The sequence below is a fragment of the Taudactylus pleione genome, unplaced genomic scaffold (genome assembly GCF_031769625.1).
Source record: "Taudactylus pleione unplaced genomic scaffold, aTauple2 ptg000513l, whole genome shotgun sequence".
Classification (NCBI taxonomy): Eukaryota; Metazoa; Chordata; class Amphibia; order Anura; family Myobatrachidae; genus Taudactylus; species Taudactylus pleione.
Window position 1 is genome coordinate 3505792 of NW_028284915.1, and position 22020 is coordinate 3527811.

A 22020-nucleotide genomic window follows, 5' to 3' on the forward strand; every position below is an offset into this window, starting at 1 on the left:
TTGTTCTTTATGTGTCTTAATATTGAATGTTTTCTCTTCATAATATTTGACTCTAAATATTTGAGTCAGCATTAACTTATATTGTTTCTGTTTATTTTTATAGTATCTACTTTATATTGATTGACCTTGGTGTCCGATATTTACACTATGGTCAATATTTTGTTATTGCTGGTTACTCAAGGAATCTCTCCTTTCCTATATTTTTTTTTTTTTTTTTATCCAATCTATTCTCTTTTTTTCTACCAAATCCTCCTTATCAATTATTTTATAGTCATTTAATTCATAATGTTTTGCTCACAATTGAAATGTATGGAAGGTCCTTTACTTTATGCAATGTACAGTATATTCACCGGCTGTCTATGATAGTTCATTCTATATCTCCCTTGCCAACCTACTGTATCCATATCTAGATACACAACTTATACTAGGAGGAGATTTTAACCTTTTTTCCTCTCCACACATGGATAGACAGTCACATATATTCACCCCATATAGACGACGCAAAATAGGGATTCAGGTACTCATTCAGAGTCGGTCGTTGCGGCCGCACGGTCGTACACCACCGATGTTCGCTAAACTGCGCATGCGTAAAGTTCGCAATGCGCTTGCGCAAACTAGCCGATACGATCAGAAATTTCTCTCTCCTTGAACACAGCCAGGTCGGTAGTTTGAGTGACAGATTGAGGCGTTTGTGGGTGGTAACAGGGGAAGGTGCTTGAAAACGGGGGAGTGGAGATCCGAACGCAGGCGTGCCAAATTATGTGAACGGCGTTTTATGGGAGTGCATAATTAACAAAGTAGTGTCATGGCACACGTGACATGGGTGGTTTTTACACTGACATGATCGTAGAGCTTAAGAGAGGGTATGGTCAACCTTAAGCTCTACGACCAGTTCCGATGGTTCCCGATGGTCTCGATTAATCCTTATATGGCCGGAGATGACGTGTAATGTGTTCGAGAAGAGGGCGTATTTTTTTTCTTCCGCCCGCTTCCTCCCCTTGGTCGGGCAGCTAACGATCCAAACTTAGGGACACAACATGCGAGTGCATCATTTGCACATCCGGACCCTTTTCCCGTACGACCGTGCGGCCACAACGACCGACTCTGAATGAGGTCCTCAGTACTTCCTGACTCAATTACATCTGGTTGATATTTGGCGTCTACACCATCCAATTGATAAAGAATTTACTTTCTTTTCTGCTCCACATTCTACGTTTTCTAGAATAGACTATTTTTTGCCTTCAAATTGTTTAGCTCTCAGAATTAATGTATCTAGTATTGAACCTCCAGGCCTGACAGACCATGTCATGATTTGGATTAAACTTAGCTCTACATCTCCCGCTGGTAAATACAGGTTATGGCGTTTCCCGTCCTTCCTAGCTTCATCTAACACATTTAAAGATGTTCTGCAGACAGCTTGGAATGATTTTGCATTCTCTAACTCCCAACATCTTACTGACCCTTCTTTATACTGGCAGACCGCAAAAGTGGTAATCAGGGGGAAGATTCTTTCATTTATTGCTCACCATAACAGGCATCAGTCGGAGATGACTCTCTCAGCTCAAGTTGCCTTGACCCAGGCATACAAAACTTTACGCCAATTGCCCTCGCCTTCTAACAAAACAAGTTTCGAAGAATGTAAGGTGGTATTTGACACACTGGTGCAACAGGTGGGTGATCGTAGAACTTGCAATAATAGTTATGTTTTCCATATACTCTGCAACAAAAATAGTAGACTATTATCTAATTTACTACGTAGTAATATATCTAATTCAAGTATTTTGACTTTGACTGATACAAACAGCACCCTGCATAGTACTGGCCCGGACATTTTAGATATACTTCACACTTTCTATTCTAAATTATACTCCCAGGACCCTATTGACATAAGGAATAAAACTGTACTCCCACAACTATTAGAGGAACAAACACATACTTTACTCCAACCCATTACTGAGCCTGAAGTTACCGCTGCCATCAAAAACCTTAAGACATGTAAATCTCCAGGCCCAGATGGTTATTCTGGAGAATTTTACAAAATTATCCTCTCCTCTGTAGTTACCCCCCTCACCAATCTCTACAACTCTATTCTCTCAGGTGACTCTCTCCCTATCTACTTTAATGAAGCTATAATAAAAGTTCTACCTAAACAAGGTAGAGACCCAACCCTCCCCACCTCTTATCGTCCAATCTCACTACTAAACGTTGATTATAAACTTTTCACAAAAATTTTAGCAGATCGGTTTAAATTGACAGTACCCTCTTTAATTCATCTGGATCAAACCGGCTTTATATCAGGACGTAGCTCAGTTTCTAATATCCGCAATACTTTGACATATTCATGAAGACAATTTATCTATCCTTTTATCATTAGATGCGGAAAAGGCATTCGACCTTGTAGTATGGGATCACTTATACGAAACACTCCATAGGTTTGGGTTCCCCCCTCAAATTGTTACTTTAATCCAATCACTAAATTCGACTTCCTCTTCTCGTATTTTGGCCAATAATTTTTTATCACCTCCAATCTCAATACAAAGAAGCTCCCGTCAAGGATGTCCTCTCTCCCCATTATTGTTCGCCCTTGTCCTGGAACCTCTAGCCATTGCTCTTAGAGCTAACACTTCATTCCATTGAATCCAAGGGGGCAATGTCAAACTGAAGCTCTCTCTTTTCACTGACGATATGCTCCTCTTTATACCTCAGCCCACATTATCTATTCCTGCATTATTAGATGATATTTCTTGTTTCAGTTCTTTTGCAGGTTATAAAATTAATGTTACGAAGTCTGAAGTTCTACCATTGACCCGCCCAGATCTGTTGTACCAGTGTCCTGTTCTTTCCTCTAATTTTCACTTAGCCAAATCTAAATTAAAATATTTAGGTATCTTCATCACATCCTCCATTCACCGCATTTATAAAACCAATTTTCCCCAAATCATTGAACAAATTACTAAAAACATTCAACATTGGATGACACTTCCGCTTTCATTATTAGGAAGAATTGCAGTCATTGCAGTGTACTGTTTCCAAAGCTGGCGTATCCTTTACAAATGCTCCCCTTATTTCTATCAAAGTCAGATGTAACAAAATGTACATCAGCTTTTCAAAGATTTATTTGGAACTGTAAAAAATCTAGAATAGCCTGAAATAGATTGCTATATGCAAAAGATAGAGGAGGCCTGGGCTTACCAGACATTCAGACCTTTTCTTATGCCGCAGCTTTTCGATACATCTCCGACTGGTGTTTAAATCAATGCAATTTTACTAATCTTAGACTAGAGGAGGAATTAGTCTCTCCCTTCGCTCCTGCAGCACTTTTACACCTCCCGTCTGCAAAACTTCCAAAGGGAATTACCCATAACATATTTTTCAAGGATACATATAAGGCTTGGTCCATTATAAACAAACGTCTAAATTCAAACCCGCATGTTACAAAATATCTGCCTATATGGGGCAACCCAGATTTCTGCCCTAATACTAAGTATAAACTCCGATTCCTATATAATGATTTACTACCGAAGGATGTTATGGGTCTCTGGAAACGAGTATGGCAATCTTGGCCCCAGGACTTCCCAGAATTTAATGTTTTGGAACACATCACATCCACGATTTCAACTATTGTGAAATGGCTACGCTCTGCCCAACTACAGGAAATTCATATCAAATTTCTAAACAGAGCATATTGTCACGGCTGCCAACACTTGAGACTCCTGGAGGGAGGCAGGCCTACTAAGCACAATAACTGGGGTGGTCTTAGGAATGACCTTTCCATGAAACTCAGTAGCACAGGATAAAAGTAAAATAGAATTTATTCACAAAAGAAATATAATCAGCAAGGTCTCATATAAAGTCTCAAACAGAGATTCACATATGCATTAATATGTATAGGAGAGAATCCCCAAATATATATATAAGCAGTCTAGCATATAAGAACTAACATGGTAGGGAACCCCAAGTCCAGAATGAGGCTAACACCTCAGGATGACATTAAGGACCTTTGCCAGGATAGGACCCTGTAGTGGTGCAGTGAGAGACAAAGCAAACTTGAGCCTTGTGGAGAAGTGAAGTTGGAGCAGGATTAAGCCCTGTAAGATGATGAGATTCCAGAACAGGGTTGAGCTAGAGTTCAGAGCGGGGTTGATCTCCGTGATGCAGAGAAGATTGTAGCGGGGTTGAGCCCCGTGATTCGGAGAAGATTGTAGCAGGGTTGAGCCCTGGGATGCAGAGAAGATTGTAGCAGGGTTGAGCCCTGTGTTGTGGCTAGAGTACAGAGCAGGGTTGAGCCCCATGATGCAGAGAAGCTTGTAGCAGGGTTGAGCCCCGTGGTATGGCTAGGGTTCGGAGCAGGGTTGAGCCCCGTGATGCGGAGAAGATTGTAGCATGGTTGAGCCCTGTGTTGTGGCTAGAGTATGCTAATAGTAAAAATCACATAGCTAAGACACAGAAAATATATATTTTTTCTTTGAATACTATTAGCTATGTGATTTTTACATGATTGAATCTGTGTCTTAAAAATATATATTTTTTGTCTCTTTTTATGTATATTCCATCTTGGGAGTACAAAATTAGGAATAAGAACTACACAAGAAACAACAAAAAGTATTCCCCCAGCACTCAGAATGAAATCAGCAATAAGATTTGAAAAACTACATGGTGGTAGATAATTCAGAGATCTCAGTTGCATATATTTGCAAAGATATGGCTAAGCCTCCGGGCCGCGTCACGGCGTCTCTGATACCGGAGGTCCCTATCACTTGGTCAGAATCTGGGGTGCAGAACCCCAAAAAAGCCGGCAATAGCCAGCCACCCCAGCGAAGCACACCAGTGAGAGACTACACATCCCAGAATCCTATTTGAAAGTGATCTCCAATGAATAGAACGGCGTGCTGTATCAAAAACTATTAATTATAAGTGGAGTTCACGCCGTCGTAGGAGAAACTACATTTCCCAGACATCTTTCTCTGTGTTGACGCACTTCCGGATTAGCACTATCTACCTCCGGCTGCCCGAATGGGAGTGGCGATGATGGGTGGAAAAAAATGCTATTGCCTACGAACTACTACATTTCCCAGATGTATGTGCCCGGAATGATGCACTTCCGGGTTAGCGCTGCACACTTCCGACAGCGATATAACGTCTCTGCCCATTAATAATCCTGAAGGGGTAGACATTAAGCTACCCACGAATCTCCATCTTGGTAGGGGAACTAAAACCGGAAGTATAGAGGAATGAATATACGTGCACACCTGCCTATTATATAAGAATTTGTGTAATATGAATAATATTTATTTTGTCTGAGATTTGGATCTGTTATGGATTCCACGTCATTGGATGGGATGTATCATTAGGACTGTGTTTGGAATTATTGTTAATATTGTTATCCTTGTAATTGAGTTTTGTTTGCTACTTCCGCCCTTCATGGGCGGAACAGGAAGATCATCATCTCTGCCCTATAAATACTCTGCTTTATGCATGCATCCATATGCCTTGAAAAAGACCCACAAAGGTCGAAACGCGTTGGTATTGGATGCCTGCATCATCTCTGCCCTGGAAGCAAGAAACACCTTTATTTGAAAGCATTGGGACCCTAAGTTTTACCCCTTAGGAGATTCCAGATGATCCCAGGACTGGTTACCTAGGGGTCCCAGTGCTTATTCACTGGGTATGTGACAGCTTGCTCCATTTTTTATTTTATTGAACACTCCCTATTGTTATCCTAGGGTGGTGTCATATCTGTATGCGGCTTCATCTGCACTTTATTATATTTGTGTGCAATTGCATTTGCACTTTATTTTTATCTATTCCCACTGGGATTTATGTGATTTTACTGTGTATTGTGTGATTAAATTGTTATATTTCATCAACTATTTACCTATTTTTTCTTTATTACTATTGAGTTTAATGTTCTCTTTTTAATAATTAAAATAGAATTCGTAAATGAAACACAGAATATAAGTTCGTATCAGATAAGTAATGAAACTTTATTAATATGGTTTATCTTTGATATTTTCTAATATTTCAAGTTTATATAATAAAATTATGGGCTATAGGTTGGGTATAGAGTTTTTATGTGTTATCATTTCACTATTTTGTTATATTGCTAACTGTAATCTCTGTTCTAAACACTGTATGTCAACAGAATATATTTATATGTTTTTTCTGATGTATACAGTTTGGAATTCAATAAAATTGTTTTTCAAAAAAAAAAAAAAAGAAACATGACATCTTATACATTGTTCTCCTAATTTTATGCTTCAGACATGGAAAACTTTCATCTAAGAATCAACAAAATTCTTGTTTCATGGAACTTAAAAAGTCCTCACAATGTAGTATATAGTATATGTAGATAATAATAACATACTGTAACAGCTGACGCAAATGCATAAGGGTTTTTATGTAAGTGGTTCTTCTTTAATATAATTTATTTGACAGCTTCTTTTCCTAATGCAAATGGGACTTGGAAGACTTTGGCAGGAAATTGTATCCCTAAGGACACAATGAAAGGAAGCAAAGCAGCAAAGGTTGCACTGATAATGTGGTGTCAAGACAGCTAGTGGAGTCAGTAATCCAGTTCCTTAGGACAAGGTCTTATAATGCACTGCTACAATGACTTTTATTTATTTTCTACACCCAAGTAATGTGTCCCATATGAAAATAGCTATCCTACCTCATTATCAGTTATAAAGCAAATATAATGGGTGAACCACTACTTCTGGAGATTGTTCAAAAATCTAAATTTAACTTTAAGGTATGACCATGTGTACATAGACCAATTCTCTCTTTTGAAATGTACTTGGTCTAGTTAGATAATGGGCAGGAGCAGCTTATCCACAGGTGATACCATCATGGGGCATTAGGGCATGGGCAGCTAATCCAATTCCAAATTCTATTATTTGGGCCTGTATCTCTGTAGACTGGACTGCTATATTAAGGTGTAAGTACACAGCCATTTACACAGGTTGCATATTGTTGTATGAATGTGCCTCCTTCCCAATCAATACCTACCCTATATATCCCCCTCTTCTCTAAACTGTGTGTCATATGTTCCTAGCAGAAAGCTGAATGTTGATTACAATTTGAGTAGCTTCTTCTCTCCTCCCCTGCCACACTGACTCCAATAGACCCCCCTATATTTGTCCCAACTTTTGTTTCTATATGTATGTGATGTACTGACGGTTTGTACAGTGCTGCACCACTAGCACCAGGTTCAGGTGTGTTCGGATTGCTTCGGTGGCCGATTTCCCCGTGTTCAGATAGGCCACACCATGACAGAGAGGCAAGCCTGAATTCCCCTTTTGCAGACACAATGACCAGTCAGGAGGGAAGGTGCAGCACAATTTTATTACTTGTTAATAATTATTTAACAACAAATAACAGGAGATATTTACCATTTACAGATGGAATGAAATTAATTACACTATTCAATGAGAAGGTATTTATTTATTACCTCCCCGTCATCTACCGGTGACCCCAGCTGGCAAGCATGTGAAACCAACAAAAACCCCAATTCTTGCAGAACTTTACTTTACCATAAAAACAATTGAGGGACCTAAATATGAAACCTGCTGGTCTAGCTTGAATCAATGGTGCTCTGGCAGTCTATAGCTGTGAAATACAGTCTGGGTTAACGCTCCATTTTTTTCTGAGAAAAGCGTGGGAAAACACATGCAGGTTGGATAAGTTCTTGTAGTGCACCAGCTGTAACAACAAATAGTCTATGCAAAATAATTAGCTCCATCAGGATTAGGCACATGTAGGTTGGATAGGTTCTTGTAGTGCACCAGCTGTAACAACAAATAGTCTATACAAAATAATTAGCTCCAAGCAGGGTTATGTACGTGCAGGTTGGATAGGTTCTGGTATGATCTCACCCCTGGCAGTGGCTGTTCAGCCTCCTCCGATGTCCAGGGAAACTCCGGGATGCTAGGCACCGCACCAGAGCTCCCAGCTGCAGACCTCTGGCAGGTATTTTAAAAGGAGCAACAGGTGCAAAATCCCTTTCCACAGTAGCTCTGTCCAGCAAACACACACAGCAGCAGGGGGGGTCCTGAAGCACTCTTCCTCTGGGGCTGTCTTTTCTTCTGCCCGTGCGGGTGCCAGCAGGGTTTTTATCACTGGCGGGACCTTTTCCTCAGCTGGGGCTTCATCTGCGACGATGGAGCGATGAGACCTCCTTCCCAGGCAGCTCCTCTTCTCTCCCAGCATGCGCAGATTTACAAATGTGGCTCCTCCTGATAACAGGCACTTAGGAAGGCAGTCCTTTATTTAGAGGGGGCTTCTTCCAAAGCAGGGTGCTCTATGCAAATCCCCAGGCAAGCTTCCTCCAGGGACTCACATCCAGTATCAGAGCACCTCTCCTGGCAGATTGGAAAGGTAGCCTTCCAGGCTAATGTGAAGTCTGGTAATTGTAATCCAGGGCAAACATAAAAGTTATAGCATCCTTATTTTTACAACTCCAAGGGCACTCCAATGAAAGTCCTTACAGACAGCACCAGGTGCAGTATTTGTAATCCTGGGTAAATGAGAGGGTTTACTGCACCCCTATTTGTATAGATCCAGGGACACTCCACAGAAGCACCTCACAGACAATCCTTTTTCAGAAATTCCTCCCAGACTCCTTCGACAGAAATTCCCCCCAGACTCAGCACTGACAGCCCTGAGGAAGGTATATATAAGCTCACCCTCACTCTCCTCCCTGTCGGTCTGGCATCTATGAGTGGACAGAGGGGACCCAGCAACAGGCGGCCTACAGAGATCTCTGCCTGGACACCCAGGCTACCAATCAATGGGGCAGGATTTTCCCTCCTAAATGGATCGCTGACCAAGGGGCACTTTCTACCTCCCTGTTTGCACATGCTCAGTGGGGTTCAGGGAGAGCAAGATCAGTAAAAGTTCACTATACCTGCCTATTATATGGAATGGGGCTGCAGTATATATATATATATATATATATATATGTGTACATGCATAAAAAAAAATATTGGGGGACCCCTATTTGGGAACAAACTTGGGGGTACCACATACTTCCCCCCTAAAATTATACGTGTCCTCACGTATTGACCTTCACAATTTCAAACAATATTCAGTAGTAATTTGTGTCTTACACAATATTACATCGTCCATCCTCCTGTTTGTTTTGCAAAGTAACAATGCATTTTTCATGTAACAAATTATATTCACATAACCCTAGATTCAGACTCTATATGTAAGAGGTAAGACCCCTTTTGTGCTTCTCTCGGAACGTCTGAGTCCCTCTTCTCCTGTGACGGCTTCAGGAATTGTTTCTTTGGGGCCCGGAGTGTTGACGTTCTTCCACGTTACTGGAAAGTCTGTAGCACATCCATTGGATTGCTATTGGTCGGGTCTGCAGGGACACTTGACCTCTCTGTCACAAATGAGTCAGCTACCCGATCTGGACCTTCTCCTTGATTTGTGTTCAGCAACTCTGGTTGTTTGCATGAGGCCATACCAGCATCTCTGTCGTTCACCCTCAGTTGGCTCTCATGCATTGGCTCTTGACAGGGAAGCAGTCGATCTGTCTCATTGTGCTGCCTTTTTCCTGGGTTAAGTACCATCTCTTTGTGTGCAGACAGTTCTGTATCTTGGTTGTTCACCAGGTCTTCTATCCCTGACCACTCAATGTCTGTTCCTACTCCTTTGTCTATCTTCTTAACTTCTTGTGGTGGATGTTCCTGTGATTGTGTTGGGACATGGTGGTTTCTTCTGTATGACCGCTGTTTGCGATGCACTCTGTTGGCAGGATAACGCCCGGTGCGTCGAGCTGCATATCGGCTGCCTTGTATGGGAACACCTCCAGGACCAGTCACATTTATGGCTTTAGCACCTTTCTCTCCAATCGCAAGGTCGAACACGACCATCTCTCCATCTCCCACACTGCGCAGGTAGTTCTTGGGGTTGTTCTTCTTAATGGCCATAAAGTGCACAAACAAATCCACTGTGGTGTAATTTGGGTTTATGAAACTATATCCGCGTTGCACGTTAAACCACACCACCTGACCCAGCATTCTTCTTGCGCCTGTGGAGGTATTCTTGCATGGATTTGTGGTCCTGGATTGTCCTTCTGCCAAGAGTGGACCTATTGTCTCTGTTCTTCTTGAGGCTTGGTCCTCAGCCTCAGGACTTTGGAGTTTAACGCCTCTGTATAGCATTCACGTTCAAGGTGTCCGCTTTGATGACATCGCCGACAGATAGGGCGCCCCTGTTGGTTGAACTGATCCATGGGCCTTCGCCCTGGGTTTCTCCAGTTTTTTCTGTATGGCCTCCTCTTGGCTCTCCATCCAACCGAATCTTCCTGCTGATCGGCTTTTAAGGATTGTATTTCCTTGGCAAGTTCGGCAACTTGTTTACTTAGGGATTCTAATGGATCCATGTTAGATTGTTGATTGCTTTGGGCCGCTGACGCTGTTACTGTGTCCCGCTCCCCATTTCTTGATCCGGTATTTTCACCTACCACCAGGATAGCTGTCTCTTTAAAGTCCAGGAAAGTTGCTTCTGGGTCTTGCCGCTGCAATAACCGCAACTGGATTCTCATGGGTTCTCCCCTCACGCCTTCCATAAACTGATCAATTAAGGTTTTATCAGCGTATCTCACTTCATCTTCATCCACTTGCTGAATGGCCTTCAACGCCTCCTGAAGACTAAGGGCATAATCACGGAGTGATTCTCCATGTTGCTGTGTCCTGGCATAGAACCGCATCTTCAGTTCTGACATAGTTTTCTTTTCAAAGGTTGTTGTTAGCCTCTCGAATATCTGTTCAACTGTGTTCTTTTCACGATTTGGCCAGGAGGTGACTTCTCTTAAAGCTGACCCTTTTAATTGTCCTATCAGGACTTCCACTTTCTGTGCTTCAGTCAGCGTGTATAATCTGAACATGGACCTTAGTTTTGCTTTGAAGTCTTTCAGACTCCCTGTTCCTTTATCTCCCACTTCACCGGAATAACATGGCAGCCATGGGGCCCCAAAGTAGTAAGGCATAGTGATAGGAGTAAGGCTGGTCCCCTCCTGGGAACTGCTGCTTGGAAATGACTGTTTGGTTTCCATTGTATCTGTAAGGGTAGGCTTGCGTGGAATCTCCGTATCCTGTTCGTCAACGCCAAAAATGTATGTGATGTACTGACTGGTTTGTACAGTGCTGCACCACTAGCACCAGGTTCAAGTGTGTTCGGATTGCTTCGGTGGGCGATTTCCCCGTGTTCAGATAGGACACTCCGTGACAGAGAGGCAAGCCTGAATTCCCCTTTTGCAGACACAATGACCAGTCAGGAGGGAAGGTGCAACGCAATTTTATTACTTGTTAATAATTAACAACAAATAACAGGAGATATTTACCATTTACAGATGGAATGAAATTAATTACACTATTCAATGAGAAGGTATTTATTTATTACCTCCCCGTCATCTACCGGTGACCCCAGCTGGCAAGCATGTGAAACCAACAAAAACCCCATTCCTGCAGAACTTTACTTTACCATAAAAACAATTGAGGGACCTAAATATGAAACCTGCTGGTCTAGCTTGAATCAATGGTGCTCCGGCAATCTATAGCTGTGAAATACAGTCTGGGTTAACGCTCCCTTTTTGCTGAGAAAAGCATGGGAAAACACATGCAGGTTGTATAAGTTCTTGTAGTGCACCAGCTGTAACAACAAATAGTCTATGCAAAATAATTAGCTCCAAGCAGGATTATGCACATGTAGGTTGGATAGGTTCTTGTAGTGCACCAGCTGTAACAACAAATAGTCTATGCAAAATAATTAGCTCCAAGCAGGGTTATGCACGTGCAGGTTGGATAGGTTCTGGTATGATCTCACCCCTGGCAGTGGCTGTTCAGCCTCCTCCGATGTCCAGGGAAACTCCGGGATGCTAGGCACCGTACACCAGAGCTCCCAGCTGCAGACCTCCGGCAGGTATTTTAAAAGGAGCAACAGGTGCAAAATCCCTTTCCACAGGAGCTCTGTCCAGCAAACACACACAGCAGCAGTGGGGGGTCCTGAAGCACTCTTCCTCTGGGGCTGTCTTTTCTTCTGCCTGTGCAGGTGCCAGCAGGGTTTTCATCACTGGCGGGACCTTTTCCTCAGCTGGGGCTTCATCTGCGACGATGGAGCGATGAGACCTCCTTCCCAGGAAGCTGCTCTTCTCTCCCAGCATGCGCAGATTTACAAATGTGGCTCATCCTGATAACAGGCACTTAGGAAGGCAGTCCTTTATTCAGAGGGGGCTTCTTCCAAAGCAGGGTGCTCTATGCAAATTCCCAGGCAAGCTTCCTCCAGGGACTCACATCCAGTATCAGAGCACCTCTCCTGGCAGATTGGAAAGGTAGCCTTCCGGGCTAATGTGAAGTCTGGTAATTGTAATCCAGGGCAAACATAAAAGTTATAGCATCCTTATTTTTACAGCTCCAAGGGCACTCCAATGAAAGTCCTTACAGACAGCACCAGGTGCTGTATTTGTAATCCTGGGCAAATTAGAGGGGTTACTGCACCCCTATTTGTATAGATCCAGGGACACTCCACAGAAGCACCTCACAGACAATCCTTTTTCAGAAATTCCTCCCAGACTCCTTCTACAGAAATTCCCCCCAGACTCAGCACTGACAGCCCTGAGGAAGGTATTATATAAGCTCACCCTCACTCTCCTCCCTGTCGGTCTGGCATCTATTAGTGGACAAATGGGACCCAGCAACAGGCGGCCTACAGAGATCTCTGCCTGGACACCTAGGCTACCAATCAATGGGGCAGGATTTTCCCTCCTAAATGGATCGCTGACCAAGGGGTACTTTCTACCTGCCTGTCTGCACATGCTCAGTGGGGTTCAGGGAGAGCAAGGTCAGTCAAAGTTCACTATACCTGCCTATTATATGGAATGGGACTGCAGTATATATATGTGTACATACATAAAAAAAATATTGAGGGACCCCTATTTGGGAATAAACTTGGGGTACCACATGTAGTTCTCTGCACCCCCCATGTCTGTCACTACCATCACCCTATTCTCTGTCTCCCCCTTTGTGTTAGTTTATATTTACATTTTATGTATATATTTTTCACTAACTCTACTCTTCCACTTCGTGTGTGTGTGTGTGCATCCATGTACCCTACTTTGTGTATTTGCATCTCTTTTCCCTCAATTGTGTTTCTCTCTGTCCCCATCTATGTATGCTTTGGCATTTGTCCTCTCTTTGTCTTTGTGTGCCTCTGCACACTCCTTTGTGGGTGCATCGCCCTACGCACACTTCCCAACTGTTTGTGTACATCTGTTTCCACATACTGAATGCCTGTGCCTTTCTTTCTTCTCCTATGTGTCTTTTGTCTCATCCATTCCATCTGCATTTTCTTCCATCTGCACTCACTGTCCTCTTGTGCCACACTGTCTCCCCTACCATCCACTAGTGACCCCTTCCTAATGCCTTATATTTCTCCCTTTCCATTGGTGTCACTGTTGGTGGATTCTGATATCAATTGACATGGATGAACAGAGGAACAGCCATGTCTGACACCATATAAGTGAACCTAAGGGGCATATTCAATTGGGGGCGAGAATAGCAAAAATCTCGCACCTGCGAGGTTTTTCCTGCAGGTGCGGGATTTTTGCTATTCAATTAGGTGCGTGTTTTTTTCTATTCTGAGCGCCGGGAGGTTTTATTTTTCCGCACCTCCAGAGCAAGTGTGATTTTTCTTAAAATTGTTCATTTTAGAAAAATCGGTGAGACTTGCTCTGGGACCCTGGCAGCACCCTTCTCCCCCCTCCCCCGCAGACTAATTAAGCAATTGGAAGTTTCTGCAGCGCTGTATTCTGCATCCAGTGCCAGGTCTGCAGCATCGTTGAGTATGCAGTGTGTGTCAGCGTTTGTGAGTGTGTGTCTATGAGTGTGTGACTGTGTGTGTGTGACCCCCGGGGTGTGTCCCCCCAAGTGTATGGGTGCTGGGAAAACTACATCTCCCAGCAGCCCTTGTGCCTCCCTGCCACCCCCTAGAGCCTACCAGCAGCCCCATCCCCAGTGAGAAGATGGAGGGGAGGCCACCAGGAGCCGCGGAGACCACCAGAGACCCTGGGGCAGGTAAGTGTAATTTTTAATTTTTTTATTTTTTTCAGAGCTGAAAACCCCAGCGACCATACCCGCGGTAATCCAAAATTGGATGCAAGGTTTTTTCCTCGCTAAACCTTGCTCTCAATTGAATATGCTGCGATGACATGTAAGCACACTTTTCTGAATTTAATCATTTTTATTGAGTGTCTTGATAGAATTTTTTTTTACATTATAGGTCTAATTTATCATGCTCAAAACCGCAGTAGTGCACCAGCTAATGAGGCTTTGAAACACTGCTGGTCAGGGATTCCTCATTGAAGATCTTGCAAGTACTAAGGGACCAATTTATTATTTTATTATTAGTATTATTATTATTACTATTATCAAATATATAACTATGAGAAAATATAATAAAATGTTAACTTTTTATAAAAAAAAACAATTATGGCAAACTGGGAAACTAAATTAGTCTTAAGGTTCTATAGCCAATTAGATTCCTTATGACTCAGGCGAATGTCATTGAAATGAAAACAATTGTCCCATTCATTGTTGTGTGATACATGAAATTAAATATTTGAACTTTCGTTATATAAATAAATAATTTTTATCTACAATTTTTCCTCAGGTTTAATGCGCATTTTTCTAACCTCAATAGTTTTTATTAAAACAAATTACAAATTTGAGCTTTAACAAAAAGAAGGGAAAGGGAAACAAAAATGAACAACCATAAGAATATACAACAGTACAAAAAGGAAAAGGGGAGGAAGGGGAACATCATAAGCAGATAAATACAGAAGTACCGTAGTACAATACTGAAAATGGGAATGAAGAAAATTGAAAGTTAGTGCACATGGACGATTCCATATCAGCCCAAGGCTTATTACTAGGCATCAGTGACCAATCCTTAAGCTGAGTTAGGAGACAGGTCTCATAATAATACTGTAGGCGAGGGAGAGATAGGCCACCCTTCCACTTAGAGTGGCCTGTATCGGGGTGCTTTCCTCCCAAGCATAAGAGGACATAGGGGGAGATGTATCAAGCCTTAAGGAGAGATAAAGTACCAACCAATCTGCTCCTAACTGCCTGTTCACAGGTTGTGTTTGAAAAATAACAGTTAGGAGCTGATTGGTTAGTACTTTATCTCTATCCGCTTTATCTCTCTCCAAGGCTTGACACATATACCCCATAATATTTTGTAGCAAACTGTATTAAGGTAATTTTTAGGCAGCGAATAAGAAATTGCGCAAAAATGGTACATGAGCTTAGGAAGCATTGACATTTAAAATGCAGAAAGGCCCAATCAGGAAACCTCATGGAGAAGCCATGAACGGGGCTAGACCAGACAACTACAACATTAATTGGGGAATGTTAACATCAAATACGGCAGAGATGGTAGAGGAAATTCGTATATCCAGATAGGACAGCGAGCCAGATTTCCAGGTGTATTTAAATTGTGAATGCAATCTTGATAAGGCAATAATAGGAATTTCAATCAGAAGTGCCTTCAATTTGGTAGCATTCAGTTTATACGTGGAGGCACGGCTAAACTGGTCCGACAACCGATGAAGGTAACACAAGGAGAATTCCAGTTTGGTGGCAAATAATAAAGTGTCATCAGCAAAAAGACATAGTTTATGTACTGCACCATTCTGGAGGCCAGTGAAGTGCCCAGACAAGTGCAGTTTAGCAGCCAGCTGTTCTATCCCTAACACAAAGATAAAGGAGGAAAGGCAGCAACCCTACCTTGTGCCATTTCTGATAGGGAAGGAATTAAATAAAAAATAACATTGCTAAAAACCTTGGTGATGGTGACCCATAGAGTGCTAGGATAGAAGCAAGTACCCATCTCTGAAAACCAAACTGACAGAGAACTTCTCTAATGTATAATCAATGGAGTATGTTTAAAGCTTTTTCTGCATACAGTGACAGCAAAAAAATCTCCTCCTAGGAGACAGGAAGCATTTCTATTAAATTAAGCTTGCTACGCTTGTTGTCCAATGCTTCCCTACCACTGACAAAGACCACTTGGTCAGGATGAACAAGGCGCAGGATTAGAGGGTTGATATAATTGGGTGACAATTTGGTCTATATCTTAATATTCCCATTCTAGAGCACAATACTGTAGGTCTAGAATTCTTGCACTCCACAGAGTCCTTCTCCAGCTATGAAATAGTCACCACCTGGGCTTTCAACAATTTCGTGAGTAAATATTCCAATCTCAGAGATCTTATTATAAAGGGAAGTGAAAATAGGCATCTCTAGTACAGTAAATTAGAGTAAAGAGAGTTGATAAACTCATCAGAGCCAGGGGCTATATCAGCAAGTAAATGTTTAAAGACATCAGCAATGTCACTTTCTGTTCATTCAGGTGGCTAAATCTCTTTCTTTAAAGGATGGAAAATGTAAATCAGCTAGAAAAGACTGAATGGTAGAAGGTGTAGGTTGAAACGTAACCAGTTCATTAGCAAGTTTATAAAGTTTAGTGTAGTAGGCAGCAAACTGGGTGGCTATAAGTGCAGAATTTTAAATTTTTGAGCCATGAGGAGCATTAATATGAAGGATTCTATGTTGAGCCTGGTGTGTGTGCAATTTACAGCCCAACAATTTGCTGATGCGGTTGCCTGATAAAAAATGTTTTTGACAAAGTCTTTATAATGCAGGACATAAGGAGCTTCTGGAATGACTTTTCATAGAACTTAATTCTTTCTTCAGAAGGATGTAGTTTATTGAGTCATTCAATGATAGTGAATTTGGACTCCAGGTCGCACTGCCGTTGGGCATGTTGTCACATGAGCCTTGCACCAATTTCTATCTCTATATCCCTAATGGTGGCCTTAATGGCACACCATAAAGTTTGGATAGAGGTATCATCAGTGCATTTGTAAGAAGGTAATCTTCAAGGCCCTCTTCTATAGCTAACTTGGCATTTGAGGAGGCTAGAAGGTGTGGGTGGGGGTTGTATGGGATTGTCTGAGATTCCATGACTATAGTAAGGAGGCATGGTATGACCAAGTGATAAGCAAGATTTTAATATAAGTTCTCCTCAGGTTTTTTTTGCGAGCACACAGCGCGGCAAGAAATAGCTACCACCCAGAACTTCCCCCCGCCCTTGTTGCCTGGTCATCCTCAATGTGTCCTTGTTGCCATGGACACGGATGCTGGATGTGACACCAAGCTCTTGCCAATGTAACATGTTCTTCCCATCGGAGGCTCCCAGTCCGTCTGACATCTGTGTCCGTCGGCATTAAGGACACGTTTGTGAGGGTTCTGGTTGACGGTATGTGGTGTATTGGGGTTGGAGGAAGTGCTGGGTAGTAGGTTGTATGGGGATGTGGCGCATTGGGGCAGGAGAGAGTGCCGGATGGTGCAGCTTGGGCCTGTCACAGTACAGGGTGGTGTCAGGCTGGAGGCAGAGATCCTTCCCCCTGTATAAAAGCAAGGGCACGCTGATCTGGCAGGAACAGTCGCCTGACCACATTAAAGAGAGTAGACCTGTCTAGACACACACTCTGTCTGTGTAGGAGCTGAAAAAAAATCTGTGAGGACAGTATTTGAGAACCTGCAAGTGGGGACGGTATCTGGGAGCCGTGTAAAAAAAATTCTGTGGTGCCAGCAAGTAGGGACAGTATCTTGGAGCTGTATAAAAAATTAATTATGTGGTGCCAGCACTAAATAACTTGATGCTTATTTCACTAGAAGGACCAGAACCCACAGACTTTGATTATGAAAAGTGCAAATGACTGGGCATCTAAGAAGAAAAGGATAATTAATATATAAAATGTTATTTCAAGTTTATATTATAATGTCAGGATTTAAAACATTTTATTATTGCAAACTCCCCCACCCAGCTACTTCTTGTTGCCACCCGGCTGGAAAAAAATTCTGGGGAGCACATAGGTATCATTTATGGGGGAATAATAAGAATAGTCACGCTCCATGGGAGCCTGAACCCTTCTAACATTATATATAATACAAAAGGAGATCTATTGCGCACTGGACTAGTAGGAAGGTACGAGGTAGGGCTGCACTTTAAAAAAGGGTGTCTAACCTTTTGAGTATCACGAAATATACAAATCAAATAAATGCGCTCTATACCACTCCTGAATAATGAATATAAATGACTACATAACCTGCATATGTAGGTGGGACTGTAAAGAATACCAAGTCAGCTAATGACAAAACACTGTGTTTACTAAGTATTAATCATACATGAAGGATATTAAGACAATAGAAAACGATCAAAATACTGTAACAAATACCAATGGAAGCAACCAACTAAACACATACAGGTGTATGTATACAGTGTGATCAGTAAATCATAAAAGTTAAGAGGTGTATACCTCTCTGGTAAATAAGTCTGACAATAGGGAATGGTGGAAATATTGATATCAGTGCTGCGGGGACCTGGAGATAGTCCAGCCAGATAGGGTAGATACGTGAATGGATGGGTATAGCTGGTGCGGCGTCCTGCACAGCAAAGACAGTGGACAGTGGCGTGTGAAGAAAGAAGGGATGCCCGGGGTGATGTTCTGGGGTAAGTAAACCCCTAGGGTGAAGAGTGCCCATATTGATCATGGTTCTAAGTTCTTCCTTGTTTATTTTTTCGAGGTAATCAACCCCCCGCCAGTTGTGTTTAACTAACTTGAGCGCAGTATAGATCAGGCGTGTGGGATCTGAGTCATGGAATCTCTTGAAGTGTAACGAAAGGGGGTGGTCCTCACATCCTTTCTTCATCTTTACGATATAAAGAAAGGATGTGGGCACTCTTCACCCTAGGGGTTTAAATTTGGATAATGAGATCAGATCGATTGTATGTGATAGTTGACCCTTATTCCTTGAATATTCCCCCATGGGGTAAGGGCCATACCTATCATTATAACTAAGCATTAGGATTTCAACTATCCTTATCCACACTTATCCACCGGTTCTAATTTTTATGCAATTTTTATGCAATATTACTTCTTGGTCTAATATATTTTCATACCTGGGCATTTTTCTTGTGTATTTAGTTTATTTTCTATATGATATTTTAGATTTCTTTTACAACTATTTTGTAAGATTATTCCTGTTCCTCCCATCATTTTCTATTCAGTCCTCATTTCATTGCCACATGTGTGATTATTATGTATAAACATTTTGACATCTATCAAACCATCTGTTTAGCTATTGTCGTGCACATGTATCCATGGATTGCTATTTATTCGTCTGATTGACAAATCTATGTGCCCATAACAACGGATCCAATTAGCAATCCTATCACCACACCCCACAATGCAAACACCAATCAATGGCACTCCTGATCGGAACTGCATACTTTAAAAACCTCCTTCACACAGGACGTCAACCACATTGCCTGGAAGAAGACCCTGTGCGGGTCGAAAAGCGTTGGCACCATCAACATATTTTCATTGACTACGTTAGCGAGGACTGGAGATCATCAGCAATCGTACAGTGTCAGCCCGACACAAGCCACAAGGACACAGAATAAGAGAGGATCACAGCACACCAGACGAGAGAGGAGGTACCCAGAGAACATTGAGCCAGCAGGGGTAAGAGCGGAGTCCTGTAGAGGCAGGAGGAGGTGAGTTCCCGAGCAGGTTTTGGAGAGCGGGGATCGCTTTCCACCAGAGCCGTCCCCAGTCTTTCACCCCTGCGAGCACCAGCAGGTCCCTCCCGACGAGACACGCCGGTGATCACGGGGAAGCCCGGTGCCCTCCGGCGAGTCCGCGGGTCGGACCTGGTGGTCAGTGTTCTGCGCCTCCCACTGCCATCCAGGTAGTATCCATACTACTTACCCCATAACATCACCCCGGTCATCCCTTCTTTCTTCACACGCCACTGTCCACTGACTTTCCTGTGCGGGACGCCGCACCAGCTATAACCATCCATTCACGTATCTACCCTATCCGGCTGGACTATCTCCAGGTCCCCGCAGCACTGATATCAATATTTCCACCATTCCCTATTGTCAGACTTATTTACCAGAGAGGTATACACCTCTTAACTTTTATGATTTACTGTTCACACTGTATACATACCCCTGTATGTGTTTAGTTGGTTGCTTCCATTGGTATTTGTTACAGTATTTTGATCGTTTTCTTTTGTCTTAATATCCTTCATGTATGATTAATACTTAGTAAACACAGTGTTTTGTCATTAGCTGACTTGGTATTCTTTACAGTCCCACCTACATATGCAGGTTATGTAGTCATTTATATTCATTATTCACGGGTGGTATAGAGCGCATTTATTTGATATGTATATTTCGTAACATTATATATAAATCAAACTCCACCAGGAGTTTTGGAAATGACAAGAAGGGACCAGATCAATCCACAGAAGGTGTGCCACTAGGAGTCATGATTGTCTATATCCAGAACCAGATTATAATCTACAAACATGAGCATCCCCTCTGAATTTTCTGAATATCCTCACACACATTATGCAAAAAGGAGACCTGTCTGGAATTGGGGGCATAATTTGGCACTAGAGTTTAGAAGTCATAGTCCATTTGACCCACTTATATCAAAATCATCCAGACTTTTCCACAGTAATCAATATCCAATGCGTTTTGTCAGTATAGATAGACTTCTTCAGGGGCATGACTTTAAAAAGGGTGATACAAGGTAAAGAATGTCACATGGCTGAACAATCAAATGATTTTAGATACACATCATTTATACAAAAACAAACTTAACAATGACGGAATCTGGTAATCGGTTACATATCAAGAAGGAAAAAACATAACAGCAGAAGACAATTCACTGGCTGTTCTTTAGAATGAGTTTGCTCATAAATATCACCTATTTGACAAAAATGGGTCAATTAATTATCATAGACTATGATTCACCAATCAGGAGGCAGCTTATGTTTGAAAGCAGAATAAAGGTGAATTCACAAATAATGAACTTAATATTCTAGTCTAAGAATAATTACTATAAATTAGGTAACAAGGATATACTGATTAAAATAATAACACTATGTGGTTTTATGAAACCCAGTCTCATAACAGGATCAGATGAAAAATACTAATATATTAAGGCAATGATATTTAATTAAGAATCCAAATAGTGGATAAAAAATTAGAAATAACAACTAATAAACTAATTTATTTAACAGCTGGGGTTATAATTGTGAATTCCACAATACTTACAATGAGCATTGAGTTCAATAGTAAACCAGGAAAGGTCCTAACAGTCCCTAGGCAAAAAGTGGTATGAGAGGGTTTGAGCCTAGGTCCTTTTTTATACCTGACATCACTACTCACTAGATAAATTATTTAATAATTCATTACTAATTAAGTTAAAACATCTGTATGTGGGCTTCATCAATCTTCTTCCATCTATAAGGATGAAATGGTATTGAGTGCCATTGTCATGTGCGGAGTGGATCCTGCCTCGAGCTCACACCCGTAAGGTTGCTGGCGGTAATCAGTACCATCTCCCTTTTTAGCAACATTGGATTCTCTGACACTGTCTTTTAAGCTGTAAGCAAATTTCAAAGCATGTATATAATTTTATCAAGAATAAAATATTTTTTATACCAACTAATGACTGACCATTGGGCACTTATTTTTGGGTGATTCGGTCGAGGGTTATACTATCAGTTTGTATGCGATGCACCAACCCCCACTATTGGGATACCAATGAGGACTCAAGCCGAATTAACCTGTTTTAATCACTCTAGACTGGATACTGTTCAAAAAGGACACTTTTATTCATCATGTGATTTTTTTACAAGTATACTTATGATATCACATATGGTACAGCACCCTCTGTTTTGTTTTTTTAATATACTGTACATATCAGCTCTCTCTACTGAATGGTGAGTGCCCATCTTTCTGTTTTTGATATATATATATATATATATATATATATATATATATATATATATATATATATATATATATATATAACTGAATTGCCTTTACTGACAAAACACCACACGGCACTGCAGTATGTTTAGGCAA

At 41.7% G+C, this 22020-nt stretch overlaps 1 protein-coding gene across 1 annotated transcript in view; it reads right to left on the reverse strand.

Annotated features, from left to right (window-relative positions):
• The window catches only part of LOC148501574 (uncharacterized), a 93774-nt gene that overhangs the window by 21012 nt on the left and 50742 nt on the right, over positions 1-22020 (reverse strand). The window lies entirely within an intron of this gene.